Source organism: Rhinoderma darwinii, chromosome 5 (assembly GCF_050947455.1).
Source record: "Rhinoderma darwinii isolate aRhiDar2 chromosome 5, aRhiDar2.hap1, whole genome shotgun sequence".
Classification (NCBI taxonomy): Eukaryota; Metazoa; Chordata; class Amphibia; order Anura; family Rhinodermatidae; genus Rhinoderma; species Rhinoderma darwinii.
This window is the reverse complement of record NC_134691.1, coordinates 279,537,249-279,556,158: the sequence shown is the minus strand read 5'-3', so window position 1 is coordinate 279,556,158 and position 18,910 is coordinate 279,537,249. Positions and strand designations below refer to the sequence as shown.

General features: G+C 44.6%; 1 protein-coding gene across 4 annotated transcripts in view; it reads left to right on the top strand.

Annotated features, from left to right (window-relative positions):
• Positions 1–2,731: 2,731 nt before the first annotated feature.
• RARB (retinoic acid receptor beta) overlaps positions 2,732–18,910 on the top strand; it is a 646,418-nt gene continuing 630,239 nt past the window's right edge. For 2 of the 4 annotated variants that reach the window (XM_075827191.1, XM_075827194.1), the window contains exon 1: positions 2,732–2,877. The gene's annotated coding sequence lies outside the window, so the exon portion shown is untranslated. The remainder of the gene's footprint in view (positions 2,878–18,910) is intronic. The other 2 variants (XM_075827189.1, XM_075827190.1) reach the window with 1 other exon arrangement.

Below are 18,910 nucleotides of genomic sequence, written 5' to 3'. Positions count from 1 at the left end.
CGTATGATGCGTGATTTTCGCGCAGCCGCCATCATTATGACACTCTGTTTGTAAACAGAAAAGCACGTGGTGCATTTCTGCTGTCATTCATAGTTTTTACTGCTGTTGCGCGAATCACGCGCGTCACACGGAAGTGCTTCCGTGTGCTGCGCGTGATTTTCACGCACCCATTGACTTCAATGGCTGCGTGATGCGCGAAAAACGCACAAATATAGGACATGTCGGGAGTTTTACGCAGCGGACTGTCTGAACGGCCCCTTTGACTAACATAGGTCCGTGCGATGCTCGTGAAAATCACGCGCGTTGCACGGACGTATTATACGTTCGTCTGAATAAGCCCTAGCTCCAATAAATATAGCAAAATACCTGTGGGTCAAAATGCTAACTATACCCCCTATCCGCACCATGACGTAACTGTCCGTCCTCGCGGGAGGTTACTTCCCGCACGAGGACGTACAGTTACTGAGTTTTTCCAGGTGCACACTGTCGGCGACAGTGTGCACTGGGAACCGGGAGGTCAGCTGTCGCCGACAGCTGACACTCCACTCTTGCCGACCAGCGGTCCTTTGCCGCTGGTTTCGGGGAATTAACCCGTTAAATTCGGCGATCAGGTGCAATCGCCGAATTTTGGTGGTTTCTAACATATCGGCAGACCCCGGTCTGAAATCGCGGGGTTTGCCGATCGTTACTATGGCAAAAGGAAGCCAAACAATGGCTTCCGGCTCTGCCATGGACGGAAGCCCATCAGGACCAACCTTCGGCTGGTCCTGATAGGCTTCCTGTCAGTGACAGGAAGTCACTGTGTCGTTCCCGATGGCACACTGTCAGCGACAGTGTGCATCGGGACCTTGGAGCTCAGCTGTCCCCGACAGCTGACACTCCAGTGTTGCCGATCAGCGGCTCATCGCCGCTGATTTCGGCAATTAACCCGTTACATGCGGGGCTCGATTGCGATCTCCGCATGTAGCGGGTTTGTAGCGCATCAGCAGCCCCCATGCAATTGTGGGGGCTTCTGATGCTTGTGATGGCACCCGGGGGCCAGACAACGGCCCCCGGGTCTGCCATGTATGTCAGCCCATGAGGATCAGCCTCTGCTGATCCTCGTAGACCAACAGTCAGAGTGACTGTGACGTCACACTGACAGTTGGAATACGTTACACTACCTAGGTAGTGTAATGTATTCTAGCAGCACATTTTTGCACATTTTCTCTAAATTTTGGTGTTTTTCACTAATAAATATTGAATTTATCGACAACATTTTTCCACTAACATAAAGTACAATATGTCACGAGAAAACAGAATCTCTATTACCAAGTAAAGTGACACGTCAGATTTGAAAAAATCGGCTGTGCCACAAGACCAAAACAGGCTGCGCCCTAAAGGGGATAATGCATCATCAGAACTGTACGTGACAGGTGTTAAGGGGTTTATGTGGAGCGGGCTCACGGGCTGAGCCCGCTCCATACTGAGTGCTTGTCGGCTTTATGTTATAGCCGGCAACTCGTTGCAATGGGCGGAATGAAAGATAACTTTGATTCCGCCCATTTAACCCCTTAGATGCCATGTTCAATAGCGACAGCAGCATCTAAGCGGTTATAAAGAGGGGGATGGCCCCCTCTGATGTGTCCTCGCCCCCTCTGCAATCGCAGTGTGCAGATAGTTATTATGGCAGGCTGGGGGCCTAATGAAGGCCCCCAGGTCTGTCATCTTTGTATTTCTATGAAGTCCTGCCTCCGGGCTTCATAGAAGGCTCTCAGTATATCGATATACTGCAATACATTAGTATTGCAGTACGTATATCATGCAAGCGATCCAACAATCGCTGGTTCAAGTCCCCTAGGGGGACTAAAAAGAAATTAAAAACTGTTAAAAAAATAAAAGCTTAACTTAACTGGTACCACCGCATCCGTAAAAGTCAGAAATACTACAATATAACATTTTTTAACCCGCCAGAATTTGTTGATTCTCAATTTTTTTTAATAAAAAGGTCGCAAGTACCAAAAAGTGATACCAATAAAAACTACAGCTCGCCCCGCATAAAATTAACCCTAATACCGCTCAATCGACAGAACAATAAAAAAGTTACAGCTCTCAGTATGTGGCAACAAAACACAAATTTATTTTTTTATAAAAAGTTTTTTCTTTGTAAAAGTAGTAAAACATAAAAAAACATATATAAATTTGGTATCACCGTGATTGTATCAACCCGTAGAATAAAGTTTTTACCGCACGATGAACGCCGTAACAATGAAACGGTTTGCCAGTGCATTATATGGTACATTAAATGGTGCCATGAAAAATTACAACTTGTCCCGTGAAAAACAAGCCCATACGGCTATGTCAACGGAAAAATAAAAAAGTTACGGCTTAATGAAGGCGGTGAGGAAAAAACGGAAATGAAAAACAGAAAAATTGGCTGCAGAGCGAAGGGGTTAATGCAGCTCAATAGGCGTCTGCCAACTGATGGCTGTCACACATTTACACCAATACTTGGCGGCTACGCTACTTTTTGGGGAATAATGGGGAAAACACGTGCAGTAGAACAGGTGTAAAACCTGCTGCTGTCCCTGGAAAGTTGTGGGACAGACCTCTGAATGTTCAGCCGCTTATTATAGTAACACCCTGAGTATTGGGTCACTATTGTATCACGTTATCGTTAGGTCACCCATGCGGTGTGAGAAGTCGCGACAGGTAGCAGTCGGGGAGCTCTTCACCTCTGCACATGCGCTTCCCCGGGTCTTCCCAGTGCGCGGGAGGGGGAGCTCCTGCAGACCACTGCTCTGTGGTGGTGATGCTGCTGCTGTCACTGCTGCACTATCCCCTCCGCCGCCGCTCTCTGTCATCGCCTGCACCTGCCGTGGAGAAGCGCTGTGAAAGGTAAGCCGCCTCCTGTGTGCCCGGGGCTGTAGCGTGGCATTGTATCGCATTGTGTACCAGCCACCCGCGGCATGTGATCTCCGAGGCTGAGGGAAGTTATTGATTGACATGTTTGTGTTGTCTGGCTCCGTGTGGTGTCGCCTGGTGTCCCAGGACCGGGGTCCAGGACACGTGTGGCGGGAATAGCTGTTCCTAGTGTCGCCTGTGCACTTCATCCTGCTGTCACTTGTCACCCACGTGTGTGAAGAAAATGTGCAACTTTACAGCATCAGTGTCTACTGTCATATATTATATCCAGCATGTATTATAGCATGCTTTATAGAGTAGTCAGTGCATATTATATCCAGTATTACACTCGGCTAAATGGCGCCCAAAGAGTTGTCACATATTGAACTCGACCCTGCAAGCTGTCCTGTCATACATGAGTCACATATATATATATATATAATCAGTTTGCATTAGAGGACCAGTGCCCTCTATATACAATATGCTTGCAGCTCCATGTGCCTCCTTCCACCTGCTGGTGACCATATTGTGAGGATAGGGATGTCAGAGCTGGGTCAGTGTGCCCTCCATGACCCTCAGCTTCCGATCCTTTAATTGCATTAGTTGTAGTGATTACAACAGGCGGTCATCCTGTTCCCTCCGCCAGTCGCCCAAGCATGCACTGACATCATTATTCCTAACCTCCTTACTCCATAAGCATTGCAGCAGTAAAGTCGCCCGGACCCTGATGTAATGGTGATGCTATGCCCTGCCTGTGCCCATGATGCTCGGAGACCTCATTTCTCTATGTCTATAGTGTTTACGCATTTTTTGATAGTAAACCATTCTGACAGGGGAAGTGCTTGATCCGCAGAAGTGTATGACCGGGTCATTGCTGAAGCATCTGAAAAGTGCAGGAGGCCTGCCCGCGTCAGCTGAACTTTACTCATAGCGGGCACCTTGAAATGATTGACTAAAAGCACCTCCAGTGCCGGGAGATATTTACTAAATTCTGCACTTTATATATCTGGATTGGCATTAGTCGACTACGGTATTGATTCCGTCACAACTGAGACAAACGGAAACCATTTGCATCGGATCCGTCACCATTGAAATCAATGGTGATGGAAACATTTTGGTTTCGTTTGTGTCAGTCAGGGTCCCGTTCCGACGGCACCGTAGCGCAGATGTGAACGACGCCTTATCTACCACACTTAGGCCCCATGCACACGACCGTGCCCGCAATCACGGCCCGCGATTGCGGGCACCGCCGGCCGCTGACTGACAGCCGCATTTTCGGGCCATTCTCCCATACAAAGTATGGGAGCACGGCCCGCAAAATGCGAAAGAACGGACATGTTCCATAATTCCCAAAACATTTCCACGGCACAGACACCCTTCCGTAGTGCTACGGAAAGGTGTCAGTGTTCAATGAAAGTGTGTCAGTGTTCAATGAAACGGAGGTTTTTTACGGTCGTGTGCATGGGGCCTTAGATGGATATAGAGGCTGCTGTGGGGTCATGTATCAATACTGGGTAATAAGATTTCGATATCTGTTGAAGCTGTCACTTTTGATGTCCGTCTATGCACCAGATTCTTCATCAGAATGTCGCACAACACCGTAAAGTGAATACCACAATTGTAACTTGTTTCTTTCTCCATCATAAAGAGAATCTGCGTGTGACTGATAATTGCCTGGCACGTCCCTTTCTATCAATGAGAATTGGTGCCAACTATGGAATAGCAATTCTGCAATGTGTAGATTAGATAACTTAAAATCTCATTTACTTTGTTAGTACTGTATTATGCAGGTAAATCCGCACGTAATACACATCGTGTTCAAGTTGTATTTCTCCTTAAAAGTATGTATGTCTTGATGTCTGTGAGGGTATGTGCACACATCTTTTCAGATGTAATGGAGGCGTTTTACGGCTTGAATTACGCCTGAAAAGACGACTCCAATACGTCGGCAAACATCTGCCCATTGCTTGCAATGGGTCTTACGATGTTCTGTACAGACGAGCTGTCATTTTACGCGTCGCTGTCAAAATACGGCGTGTAAAATGACGGCTCGTCAAAAGAAGTGCAGGACACTTCTTGGGAGGTTTTTGGAGCCGTTTTCTCAGACTCTATTGAAAACCGCTCCAAAAACGGCGAAAAAACGTGAAAAACACGAGTTGCTCAAAAAACGTCTGAAAATCAGGAGCTGTTTTCCCTTGAAAACAGCTCCGTATTTTCAGTCGTATTTTGTTAATCGTGTGAACATATCCTAAGGCCTCATGCACACGACCGTAGCAGTGGGCACGCCCGTGATTTTCGGTTCGGCCGGCAGCGGACTGCCGCGGCCATTATTTTCAATGAGCCCAGACCGCAGAAGACGGCCGTAATAAGACATGTCTGTTCTTTCTGCGGTGCGGGCTCGCGGGCCATGCACAGACCGTAAAAACTACGGTCGTGTGCATGGCCCCATAGAAATGAATGGGGCCACAATTCTCCCATGGATTTTCGGGGGAATTGCGGCCACAAAAGCACGTTCGTGTGCAAGGGGCCTAAAGGCCAATGGAGTTTTAGGCCAAATGCATATGATGCGCATTACGTACGTATTTGCCGAGCAGATTTTCCTGCGGCAAATCCGCAGTGTATAACAGTACCTGCAAAATAAACGAGACTTCTTCAAGTAATCTCATTTACACGTTGCATAATTTTTCCGCACATAAATTGACCTACGGTGTGTATTTTAATATCCGCAGCATTTCAATTTATCTTGCGTTTCCGTCATCAGAATTGTATATGACAAATTTATAAAAAACCGCACAAAATGCATACAAATCCGCAGCATAAAATGCGTACCTGTTTTCGCATCAAAATGTGAAATCCGCACCTAAAAACGCATCATCATGTGCGGATTTTACCTACGGAATTACCTGTGTTTATCTGCGGTTTTGTGGCGGATTTTCTGCAGTCACACGCAGTAGATTTTGTTGCAGAAATTTCTGCATCTGAAAATCTGTTCCATTCATGAATGGAACTTACAGAAATCCATGCACCTGCTGCAGAAACAACAGCATTCAGATGAATGGAACTGATTTTCAGTCCCAGAATATTTCTGTAATGAAAACTGCTGCGTGCGACTGCACCCTTAGGGTATGTTCACACGAGGGCGTCCGTAACGGCTGAAATTACGGGGATGTTTCAGCCTGAAAACATCCCCGTAATTTCAGCCGTAACGGCATGTGCAGGCGCTTGAACGCCGCGTCCATTACGGACGTAATTGGCGCTGCTATTCATTGGAGTCAATGAATAACGGCTCCAATTACGGCCAAAGAACTGACAGGTCACTTCTTTGACGTGGGCGTCTATTTACGCGCCGTCATTTGACAGCGGCGCGTAAATTACGCTTCGTGTGAACAGACAAACGTCTGCCCATTGCTTTCAATGGGCAGATGTTTGTCAGCGCTATTGAGGCGCTATTTTCGGACGTAATTCGGGGCAAAAACGCCCGAATTACGTCCGTAATTAGTGCGTGTGAACATACCCTAATTCAGATTCATCATAATGCTGTTTAATGTCTGTCCTCAAGTGGGATCTCGGGCTCATGCATACGGACGAGTGTTGTATGGATTTGTAATATCGTGTCCGCAGACTGCTATGTGCTTATACTGTATTTCCATGTGACTGTTTTCATATGGAGGCATAGTTTTTTTTAATTACAGATTCTCTTAGAATCTGTAAATTGTCATGTTCCCATCCATGACATTAAATCGACCCTCCAGCCCAAAAAAAAATAAATTAACGCTACATTGCAAATGTATAGTCAACTTGCTTGATGCCACACTCCTGAATGATCCGACTTGCGTTCCTGTCCCGCACTTGCTGGTATCCAATATGGTCGACGCTGTCTGACTTATGGAGATCTTCTTTCAAAGTCTGAGATACGCCATCACACCCTCCATTGCCCTCCGATGGCCCAGCACTGATGACATCAACCTCTAGGTCAGCGCTGGTCCATAGTAAAGTCTGAGACAGTGGCGGCCATTTTGGAAAGGAATAGAGGCCGGATTATGCAGGAGCAAGGCAGCTGGTAAGTTGACTATACATTTGAAATGTATAGTTTTTTTTTTCAGGGGGCTGAAAGGGCATTTTAATGTGGTGTTTCATGTATATGTATTGTCTCTTTGTGCTTCTGCACAGGGTCCGTGTACAAGTCCAAACAAGGCAATAAAAATCCATGTTGTGAAAGTTATTTCATGTTTCTGTACTAGATCAGCTTATAGTTGCTGCCCATAGAAGTCTATGGAGTGGGGCGGGGGAAAGCTGCTGGAGGGATATAGAGGAGAGAGAAACAAACTGACACGTTGCAGCTTCTGGTCAAAGTTTTAGATCACCCCAGTCCTGGATTCACAGCTACACTGCTCATTACTGCTGTATGATGTTCTTCATGTTTCTATATGTATGTGTCATACATAAAGATAGGAGAGCAGGATCTCATGGCATATATGATCGCAACTAGTCTCCTCCACCTCTCCTCCACCTCTGGAGCTGAGTTTGGAGTAAACTGAGAACTAGAAAGAGCCTGCAGAGGGGAAAAATGCAAATAAATGCCATATACAAGTCATATAATGGGCAGAAATAGTGTAATAGTATTAGTAAAAAGAAAAGTTACCTAAAAGTTTTAGGTACACTTTAAATACAGTTTTTTTTCTAATATCCCAAAAATTGAAAAAGTAAAACAAAAAATGGAATAAAAGTCGTATTTACCCAAAAATGGTACCAATAAAAACAACAGCTCGCCCCACACAAAACAAGCCCTCAGACTGTTCCATTAATGGAAAAATAAAAGTTATGGGTCTCATAATATGGCGACATAAATATTTTTTTTTTAAATAATTGTCTATTCTTAGTACATCCTTGAAAAAATTATATACATTTTGTATCGCTGTAAACATATTGGCCTGCAGAATAAAGTTAACATTTTGTTTTTACCACATGATAAACGCATAAAAACAAAATCAATGGAGGCATTTCTGTTTTTATCCCATTGCACCTCGCAGAGAATCTATTTTTGCAAATTCCCAGTACATTATATGGTTCAATAAATGGTGCCATTAAAAGCTACAAATTGTTCTGTAAAAAAAAAAAAAAAACAAGTCCTTATACGTCTATGTCGTCAGAAAAATAAAAATGTTATGGTTTTTGAAGAGCGGGAGGGAAAATCGTAAATGAAAAATAGGTGTGGCAGCAAGGGGTTAATGTATCATTTCCTATGTTTTTTTGTTCTGAAAAGCATAGCAGCTTAGGGCTTGCTTACATCTGCATCAAAGATTCCATTATTTTTGCCAGTCAAAATAGTGCGTAAAGATGTTTTACATGCCTGATATAGGGTAATAATGTGATGTTAGGCTAAACTTCAGCCAGCAATTCTGCCGCGACTTTTCACAGGGAAAGATGACTGCCATTCCCCAGAGCTGGAGGTTGTTTTAGGTGAGGTTTGTTTTGTTGTTTTTTCGTCTTTTTTAGCAAAGCCGCAGTTATGTAGAGGGGGGACTGGCATGGACACATGTTTTGGGAATTCATTGGGATTTGACATGAATTGTAAAAAAGTTATGCCCACAGACTGTAACTTTTGAATTCTGTTGTACTGTGCAAAAGAGCACGGGTGCATAAAAACATACATTTAAGTTATGCTTCGTTCTTTTGTATGATTTGCTTGGTAGTGTCACTTTCGTCATGGGTAGATCTAGTTTTTTTCTTCTCCTAAACTGGGACAAAAGATGCAGTTTGGGCTGGATTTGCGGCAGAAACCTCGGCAGCCATTTCGAACTAGATTCCGCAGGGAAGAGACAAGCAGAGGGGATTTAAAAAAACAAAACGAAAAAAACTTCTCCCCTTCCCTTGCGCTGCCGAAGTGAAGACTCCACCAACTGGTTTGTGTTGAGCCGGCCTCCTGGGATGTCCTATGTGACGCTGCAGCCTGTGATTGGCTGCGGTGGACACATGGGACAAAACATCATCCTAGAAGGCCAGCTCAACACAGACCAGTCCGGGGAACAGGGAAGTGATTCTACAGGAGTGCCAGGGAAGAGAAGTACGGCTTTTTTATTTTAAAGATTAAGGCCTTATTCACATGACCGTGAAAAAAAATGTCCATTAAAAACTGATCAACTGTCAGTTTTTCATGGCCATTTTGCATCCATGTGTCTCTAAATTTTCATCCATTTCCAGTCCATCTGTCCGTTTTTAATGGCCGTTTGACATCCATTTTGCATCAGTTTTTCATGGCCGTTCATAAAACTGATGAATTTCATTCAGGCTTTTTTTGTCCCAGCCCCCTGAAAACAACCAAAGGAAGGTCACATGTTCACCTAGACACTATTTACAGCCTCCCTGTATATGATGCCACACCAGCCTCCCTCTATATGGTGCCACACGCCTCCCTGTATATGATGCCACACGCCTCCCTGTAGATGATGCCACACGCCTCCCTGTAGATGATGCCACACCAGCCTCCCTGTAGATGATGCCACACCAGCCTCCCTGTAGATGATGCCACACCAGCCTCCCTGTAGATGATGCCACACCAGCCTCCCTGTAGATGATGCCACACCAGCCTCCCTGTAGATGATGCCACACCAGCCTCCCTGTAGATGATGCCACACCAGCCTCCCTGTAGATGATGCCACACCTGCCTCCCTGTAGATGATGCCACACCTGCCTCCCTGTAGATGATGCCACACCTGCCTCCCTGTAGATGATGCCACACCAGCCTCCCTGTAGATGATGCCACACCAGCCTCCCTGTAGATGATGCCACACCAGCCTCCCTGTAGATGATGCCACACCAGCCTCCCTGTAGATGATGCCACACCAGCCTCCCTGTAGATGATGCCACACCTGCCTCCCTGTAGATGATGCCACACCTGCCTCCCTGTAGATGATGCCACACCAGCCTCCCTGTAGATGATGCCACACCAGCCTCCCTGTAGATGATGCCACACCAGCCTCCCTGTAGATGATGCCACACCAGCCTCCCTGTAGATGATGCCACACCAGCCTCCCTGTAGATGATGCCACACCAGCCTCCCTGTAGATGATGCCACACCAGCCTCCCTGACGTCATCGAGGCGCCTTCAAACCCGTGAAGACGAGTGACCCACACCTGAAGAAGCGCTGCAACAGTGAGTATGCCAACGATAGCCAGCAAGGGAACTAGTAGTTCCCTTGCAATTCCCATGTAACAGATCCGTTTTTAACGGCTGTTACATGTATTGACCGCCGTTAAAAACGGATCCATTGACTTCTATGGGGGCCGTCAGGCCGTTAAAACGGCCCAAAAATAGGACATGTCCTATTTTTTGACGGCCATTATTCACGGGCCGTTAAAAAAACTGCTGTGTGAATGCACTCATGGAATATCATTGCTCTGAAAACGGCCATGTGAAGGCCGTTAAAAGGACGGCCATCACACGGCCGTTTTTCACTGTCGTGTGAATAAGGGCTAAGTAAAAAAAAAAGTTGTTTTTTTTTAATCGCAATTTTTTTGCAGAAATGCAGCTATTTAAAAATGCATTTTTCCTTCCATATTGAGCTCAATGGAGAATATCAGCAACAAATGTGTAACCGTTCCGCAGCATAAATTGACATTCTGCAGAATAAAAAATCCACACCACAGGTCAGTTTTATCGAATTTGCTGCTACTGTAATATTATGCGGATTTTCCGCCCTCAAATCCTGACCGAAAATCCACAGAAATTACGAGAAGTGTGAAATAAGCCTTCGTCTACTCCTTACGCCTCGAATTACGGCCGAAAAAACGGCTCCAAACCGTCTACAAACATCTGCCCATTGAATTCAATGGATCTTACGGTGTTTAGTGCAGACCGGCTCGCCTCAAAGAAGTGCATGTCTCCAATGAAAACCAGGTCCTATTACGTCGGTAAAAGACGCCGCAAAAAATGCCTGCACTTGTCAAAACGTCTGAAATTCAGGAGCTGTTTTCGCCTGAAAACAGCTCCGTAATTTCAGACGTAATTGGCGTTGCCGTGTGAACATACCCTAAATTTTAGTTGCTGGCAACTAAACTCTCATAGACCTCAATAGAAATTAGCTTAAAATGCAGCAAATTCTAGGCATGTTAGCTACCTGGCTCACTGGATTTGTCCAGCCCTGCTTAGCGGCAATACAAATAATTCCCCTTGAAGACTTTTTTGCGGTATATAAAGCAATGAGTCCTACTCATACAACAAACTGGCCTTGTGGCCCCAGTCAGATATCCAGAGGACAATGTTATTCATTTCAGAGTTAAAGAGGCTCTGTCACCAGATTTTGCAGCCCCTATCTGCTATTGCAGCAGATCGGCGCTGCAATGTAGATTACAGTAACGTTTTTATTTTTAAAAAACGAGCATTTTTGGCCAAGTTATGACCATTTTCGTATTTATGCAAATGAGGCTTGCAAAAGTACAACTGGGCGTGTTGAAAAGTAAAAGTACAACTGGGCGTGTATTATGTGTGTACATCGGGGTGTGTTTACTACTTTTACTAGCTGGGCGTTGTGTATAGAAGTGTCATCCACTTCTCTTCACAACGCCCAGCTTCTGGCAGTGCAGATCTGTGACGTCACTCACAGGTCCTGCATCGTGTCGGCACCAGAGGCTACAGTTGATTCTGCAGCAGCATCAGCGTTTGCAGGTAAGTAGCTACATCGACTTACCTGCAAACGCCGATGCTGCTGCAGAATCATCTGTAGCCTCTGGTGCCGACACGATGCAGGACCTGTGAGTGACGTCACAGATCTGCACTGCCAGAAGCTGGGCGTTGTGAAGAGAAGTGGATGATACTTCTCATCAGAGCGCCCAGCTAGTAAAAGTAGTAAACACGCCCCGATGTACGCACATAACACACGCCCAGTTGTACTTTTACTTTTCAACACGCCCAGTTGTACTTTTGCAAGCCTCATTTGCATAAATACGAAAATGGTCATAACTTGGCCAAAAATGCTCGTTTTTTAAAAATAAAAACGTTACTGTAATCTACATTGCAGCGCCTATCTGCTGCAATAGCAGATAGGGGTTGCACAATGTGGTGACAGAGCCTCTTTAAACTGACAAAAGTGACTGGGCTGGAGAATTCCCTACCCAGTGCACCTAGAAATGTTTCTGTTGTAGTTAGAATTGATTACAGTTTAGTAGTTTGCCCAAAGCTGTTGAGTCATAAATAAATTCTGATTAAATTTGAAATGGTATGAAAAGACAAGTACTTCATATCTTTTGGTTTTCACAGAAACAATCTAAAAAAATCAGTGATAGAGGCAGCACAATTAGGAATAGTAATGAAGCGTCTGGTGTAAGCTTTTAAGGCCCGTCCACACGCTGCGGAATTGCTGCGCTTTTTCCGTCCGGTATTGAAGACAGAAAAAACGCAGCAGCATAGTGGATGAGATTTCACAAATCTCATCCACACGCTGCGTAAAAATTCCGACCCGAAATTGGCCTGCGGTGCGTAATTTTCGGACCGCAGCATGTAAATTCCTGCTGCAGAATGTGGACAGAATTGCTGAGTTTAGAACCTGCTCCTAGTTTCTAACTTTTCTCATGCGGTGGTGTCCCTCCCAGTAATACATGCTGGATGTGAGGCCTGTGACTCCAGGCTGCTGCATTCACTATCTGGTGTATTAGCACAGCTTTATTCCTGTACTGCTTTCTCTCTACACTTGCCTATGTAATTCCCCTTTTGCTTTTCTCCCTATCTACACTCTGTTACAGCTCAGTCTGTGTTATCTGAACTCCCTAAAGACTTGGATGCTCTCCCCTCTCTCTTCTCTCTGATCTGCCATGTACAACCTCCTCCCCCTCCCTGCTGCCACCTCTGAGGCCATGTTCACACGCCATATGTTAAAGAGGCTCTGTCACCAGATTATCACATCCCTATCTCCTATTGCATGTGATCGGCGCTGCAATGTAGATAACAGTAACGTTTTGTTTTTTTTGAAAAACGATCATTTTTGGCCAAGTTATGAGCAATTTTATATTTGTGCAAATGAGCTTTTAAATGGACAACTGGGCGTGTTTTTTTTTCGTATTTCCAACTGGGCGTGTATTGTGTTTTTAACAACTGGGCGTGTTTACTTGTTTTACTAACTGGGCGTTGTGAATAGAAGTGTATGATGCTGACAAATCACTTCTCATCGTTCCCACCCAGCTTCTTTCACTAAAGACACACAGCGTGACTTCACCCACAGGTCCTTCAACCTTGGCGTCGGTCAGAGAAGATACATCGGCTGAAAGGCGTCCAAAAGGTTAATATGCTCGTCTCTAGGGAGTTTACTATGCTTACCTGCACATGGTGATGCTGCTGCAAATTAAACGGTACGCCTGGAGCTGTGGTGTCTTCTCTCTTCCGACGCCAAGGTTGAAGGACCTGTGGGTGACGTCATGTTGTGTCTGCAGTGATAGACGCTGGCTGGGAGTGATGACGTCACCCACAGGTCCTTCAACCTTGGCGTCGGAAGAGAGAAGACACCACAGCTCCAGGCATACAGTTGAATTTGCAGCAGCATCACCATGTGCAGGTAAGCATAGCAAACTCCCTAGAGACGAGCATATTAACCTTTTGGACGCCTTTCAGCCGATGTCTCTTTGTCTGACGACAAGGTTGAAGGACCTGTGGGTGACGTCACGCTGTGTGTCTTTAGTGAAAGGCTGGGTTCACACGAGCACATTAACGTCCGTAATGGACGGACGTATTTCGACCGGAAGTCCCGGACCGAACTCAGTGCAGGGAGCTGGGCTCCTAGCATCATAGTTATGTACGATGCTAGGAGTCCCTGCCTCGCTGCGGGACAACTGTCCCGTACTGTAATCATGTTTTCAGTATGGGACAGTAATTCCACGGAGAGGCAGGGACTCCTAGCGTCGTACATAACTATGATGCTAGGAGCCCGGCTCCCTGCACTGAGTTCGGTCCGGGACTTCCGGCCGAAATACGTCCGTCCATTACGGACGTTAATGTGCTCGTGTGAACCCAGCCAAAGACGCTGGATGGGAACGATGAGAAGTGAATGATGCTGCTTTGTCAGCGTCATACACTTCTATTCACAACGCCCAGTTAGTAAAACAAGTAAACATGCCCAGTTGTTAAAAACACAATACACACCCATTTGGAAATACGAAAAAAAAACACGCCCAGTTGTCCATTTCAAAGCTCATTTGCATAAATATAAAATTGCTCATAAATTGGCCAAAAATAATTGTTTTTAAAAAAAAAACGTTACTGTTATCTACATTGCAGTGCCGATCACATGGAATAGGAGATCGGGATTTGATAATCTGGTGACAGAGCCTCTTTAAGGCTGAAAAATATGATGCTGATTTAATGAGAAAACTGTTTTTGAAATCCAAGTGTTTTTGGAACTGTTTTTCAAAGCGTTTTAGATTTGTACAAGCGTTTTTGAAGTGTCAATGGAAAATGGGGAGAATCGGCTTGTAAAACGCTTCTAGAAATTACGTAATACAGTTGAAAAAAGACTTGTCCATCAATTTAAACTAAGGGATGGGAGAAAGGGAAGGGATATGGGCAAAATATAGAACTTTGTTTCATCCCTATTCATCCAGCGGAAGGTAGAAAAAAAACAAAGAAACAAAAAAAGACATGAACCAATCTGCATAGAAAGTCAAATTTTCCTTCGTGTTTCTAAGTGGCGATTAGACCGGATCAAGATTCAAACAAGAATTCTATACATTGACATAGGAGCTGATATTTTGTTTTGTTGTAAGAAATTATCTAAGCCTTTTTTGAAGCCATCTACTGTTCCTTCTCTGACCAGCTCCTGTTTTAGGCGATTCCACGGATTTACAGTTTTTATGGTAAAGAAGGCTTGTCACCTCTGGAGATAGAGGGAGTGCCACCTGGTCTTTTGAGTGGATTTCACATGAAACCGCTTTCACCGCATTTTTTTTATCGGGCCATTTATATACTTTAAACAAGTTAATCATGTCCCCCCTTTAGTCGTCACTTTTCAAGACTTAATACATTTAATTATTTTAATCTTTCCTCTTACCTAAGATCCTCCGTTCCCCATATTAGGTTAGTTGCTCTTTGTATTTTTCCAACTCGGTGGAAAAATGAAAAAAGTATAGCTCCTGGAATGTGGCAACATAAAAAAAAATGTTTATGTAGATAATTAAATTTAAAAAAAAAACTGAGATTAGATGTTTGGAATAAAAACCTGATTTCCACAAAAAAAATCACAACAGATAGGAATGCTGTGGATTTTTTTTTGACGCACTGTATGTTTTCTTGAAATATCTTTTCCAACTTACATAAAATCAAAATCGGTGTTTTTCTGCACTGGAGAAAGCTTGTACATAATTAAATGTTAGCAAATATTTGGTCTAATGCTCCTTATGTTTAATGGTGTAAAAGTGGTTGGTTGGATTCTAATAAATAGGGCTCAAATGTCATGTAATAAAAATATTAGCATTAATAATTTAAAGGGTTATTTCCATCTCAGACATTTATGGTATATCCACATGATATGCCACAAATGGCTGATAGCTGTGGGCCCATCTCTGGGACCCCCATCTATATCGAGAACGAGGGTCATTTGAGGGTTTTTGATTCCAACCGGTGCCTCACCAGGTGAAACGGAGGTCGAGTGACAGTTCTGGGAGCGACATCTATCAGTCGTTTATGGCATATTCTGTGGATATGCTCTAAAAGTTTGAGATAGGAATAACCTTTTTATTTTTACCCTTTATCCTAATTTCCAAACAATCTGTTGTGCAGAGAAGTTTCTGTAGCGGGGGAAACGATAATTAGATGCGGTCACAGAGCACAGTGTAGCACACAGTCTCTGTAGCAGGTCAGTGTGTGATATGATCTTGACACATAGACTCTGTAACAGGGTTGTCTGTGACTAGATGATGTCATAGAGGGGGCACAGCGTGGTCACATAGTCTCTGAAGCAGGATGGTGTGGAATTAGGTGTAGTCATGTAGTTTCTGTAACAGTTGTCTATGATGTCACAAGGGGGCACAGCATGGTCTCACAGTTTCTGTAGCAGGATAGTGTGTAATTAGGTGATATCACGGGGGGCAAAGTGAGGTCACACAGTCTCTGTAGCAGTATAGTGTGTAATTAGGTGATGTCACAGGGGAGGCAGTGTAGAAGGCTAGTGTGTAATTAGATGTCACAGAGGTGGTGGGGTAGTGTAGAAGGCTAGTGTGTAATTAGATGATGTCAGAGAGGGCACAGTGAGGTCACACAGTCTCTGTAGCACGGTAGTGCAGTCCCGGCTCCAGGTTTATGTGGGCCCTTGGGCGACACAGACTTAGTAGGCCCCATATATGGAATGTGTTGTCAGGGGCAACCCCAAAGCCATAGCCCCGGTCAGAGCACTACTAGCACTCTACCTGGGACTTCTGCTCTGCTCCTGACAAAACTGTCCCTATATGGATAGTGATGTCCGGAGCAGTGCTGAAGTCCCGGGCAGAGCGCTAGTAAAGGCTCTGCTCCGGTACTCCGGCTCTGGTGAGCCCCCTGACATCACTGTCTATATACGGCTAGTGATGTTAGGGGCAACCCCAGAGCCTAAGTCCCGGGCATAGCGCTTCTAGCGCTCTGCCTGGGACTCCTTCTCTCCTCCTGACATCACTGTCCATATATAGACAGTGATGCTGTGACAATGGCAGCATCAGCATCCATTGGCCGAGTGGGTACCCCCAAGGGTAGTGGGCCCCAGCACTTGCCCGGGTTCGCCGGGTGCTGAAGCTGGCCCTGGGGTAGTGTGTAATTAGGTGATGTCACAGGGGGGGCAGTGAGGTCACACAGTCTCTGTAGCAGGTTAGTGTATGATAAGATTATATTACAGAAAGCATACAGAGTAACTCTCAGTATACTTGCTGAATGCCTCTTTTATTGTTATTTGAAAGGACAGATCTGCTCCAAATCCATAGCAAACTCCAGTGTTGTTCAAATAAAATGGCTCATAGGTTGCCTTTAGGTTAGGTCAGATTGTCCTGTTTGACGAACATTACTAGATGCTGGCTGTTGCTACCAAATAATAAAACAAAACAAAACATATTAACAAAGCTCTTTAGCCATTTTTATTTTATTTTGCCTATATAGTTCAGTATAGGCTGCTATTAAAGAATAATGAAGAGAAATCAACTTCACAGGGAAAGTGCATAGAAACCAAAGGATAAATAATAGTTATGTTGACACAATTTATATACTAATTTTGTGTATTTGGTATGAAAAATTGTATCGAATACCATCTAAGGTGTCACGTTGGGTATGTGGACCCACTGGGCCGTACCGCCTTGACGGTATGGCAGCTGGCCAACAGGACACAGGTCACAGTCTATAGTTCGTATAGCGTACCTGTGGTGGCACAGACAGTAGGAAGACCGGCTCGGCTGGGACTAGGCAGCAGGCAGGCCCCAGGCGTGGCGCAGCAGGACAGGCGTGGTACACAGCACAGCACGACTTCAGCTCAACACGGCACTTGACCAGGATAGCGCGGGTTACAGGAACGGGGAACACCGGGAACTGGAAAACACTTAGGAGACCATTTACATAAACATACTAGGATAACGACAACAAGGCTCAGGCATTGGAGGGAGGGGCACAGCCCTTTTTATAGTCCAGGGTGCTCTAAGAGCAATCCGCTCAATCTCCCACCTGTGTGCGACCTGGCTCCTTGTCTGGACTGAGCTCGCGAGCGCACCCTGGTGGTCACTGTGAAACAGAGAGAAGGCCGTCGACCGGATGGAAGGAGTTCGTGGTCAGCGACCACAGACGTTCCATAAGGAAAGCAGCAAAAAGTTTTCCTGTATTCCCCTGATGGCATTCTTTCGCATTATTAGCAAAAGGTGCAGGCCATATATTGTCTAGCTGCAGCCAAGTGCAACCTGTAGAAACAACCCCGTTCAGACGTATGGAACTGCAGCAAAATGTGCTGCATGTGAATATACTCTTAACAAATGATACTTTAATGAAACCGCACAGTTCTTCATAACCGGAGCATGCTCTATAGTTTGGTTTGTAGCTGCAGTGCACGAAAACTGCATGTTTAAAACGTTTGCTATGGTTTTTATAGAGACGGGGTCTAGAAAAATTTCCTAGAACTGTAGCTATCTGCAGCAAAACAGCGATCGTCAACGGATTGGAGCCATGCAAGCAATGCTTCTAGGGGATAATACCTCGGTAATACATCATGCATTAAGGCAAGGCACAATTTTTCTTTCTTTAGGAACCTGAGAGAAGAAACCGCAATCACCGCGGCACACATCACGAGTGCAATACGGGTTTATGTATGTGTTAAACATGCGTTTTTCCATTGATTGCTCCCTTTCACTTGTGTCCTGCTTGTTAGCGCTGAAGTAGAACACTCACGGTTAATGCATGCTGTCTATACATCGCTCAAATGAAGTTCCAATGAAGCTTTAAACAGAATTAAATGAATTGTGTAACTGCTGAACAATGCTAAAGTGCTGTTTTGCGGCTATAAAATAATCAGCTAAAAATAGAGAAAAGTGGTATAACAAGAAACTTAAGGCCTTAAAGGATCGTCTGTAATGAGCATAAAGCAATTGATGGTATGATAGAGTAATTATTTTCGTATTTACATCATTAACGATTGTAATTTAACGTTAATGTCTTGGTATTTTATGCCTTCTCATTTGCAGACAAAAGCACATCTGAGACATCATCGGGGAGTAATTTGGTAATATAAAGTCATGAATAGAAACACTAAACTATGCTCAGAAGTCTGACAAGCACAGTGCTGCAGAATAACCTCATTTTCTGTTTATTATCTGCCTTTATAATTCTGTTTACCATCGTTTGGATTAATGAGTAGATAAAATGTACGCAGCTTTCTTCGTAACTTAACGTACCGTTGTGGTGTTACACATTTCCGGGAGAAAAGTCGAAAAAAGAGAAACAACAAACATATTTATAGATAAACTTAAGAGATCTCAAATATCCCTTTAATAAAATCTTTAAATAGATACAGAGCAAATGAGATCAGCTTCAGGCAGCCCCTGTCTG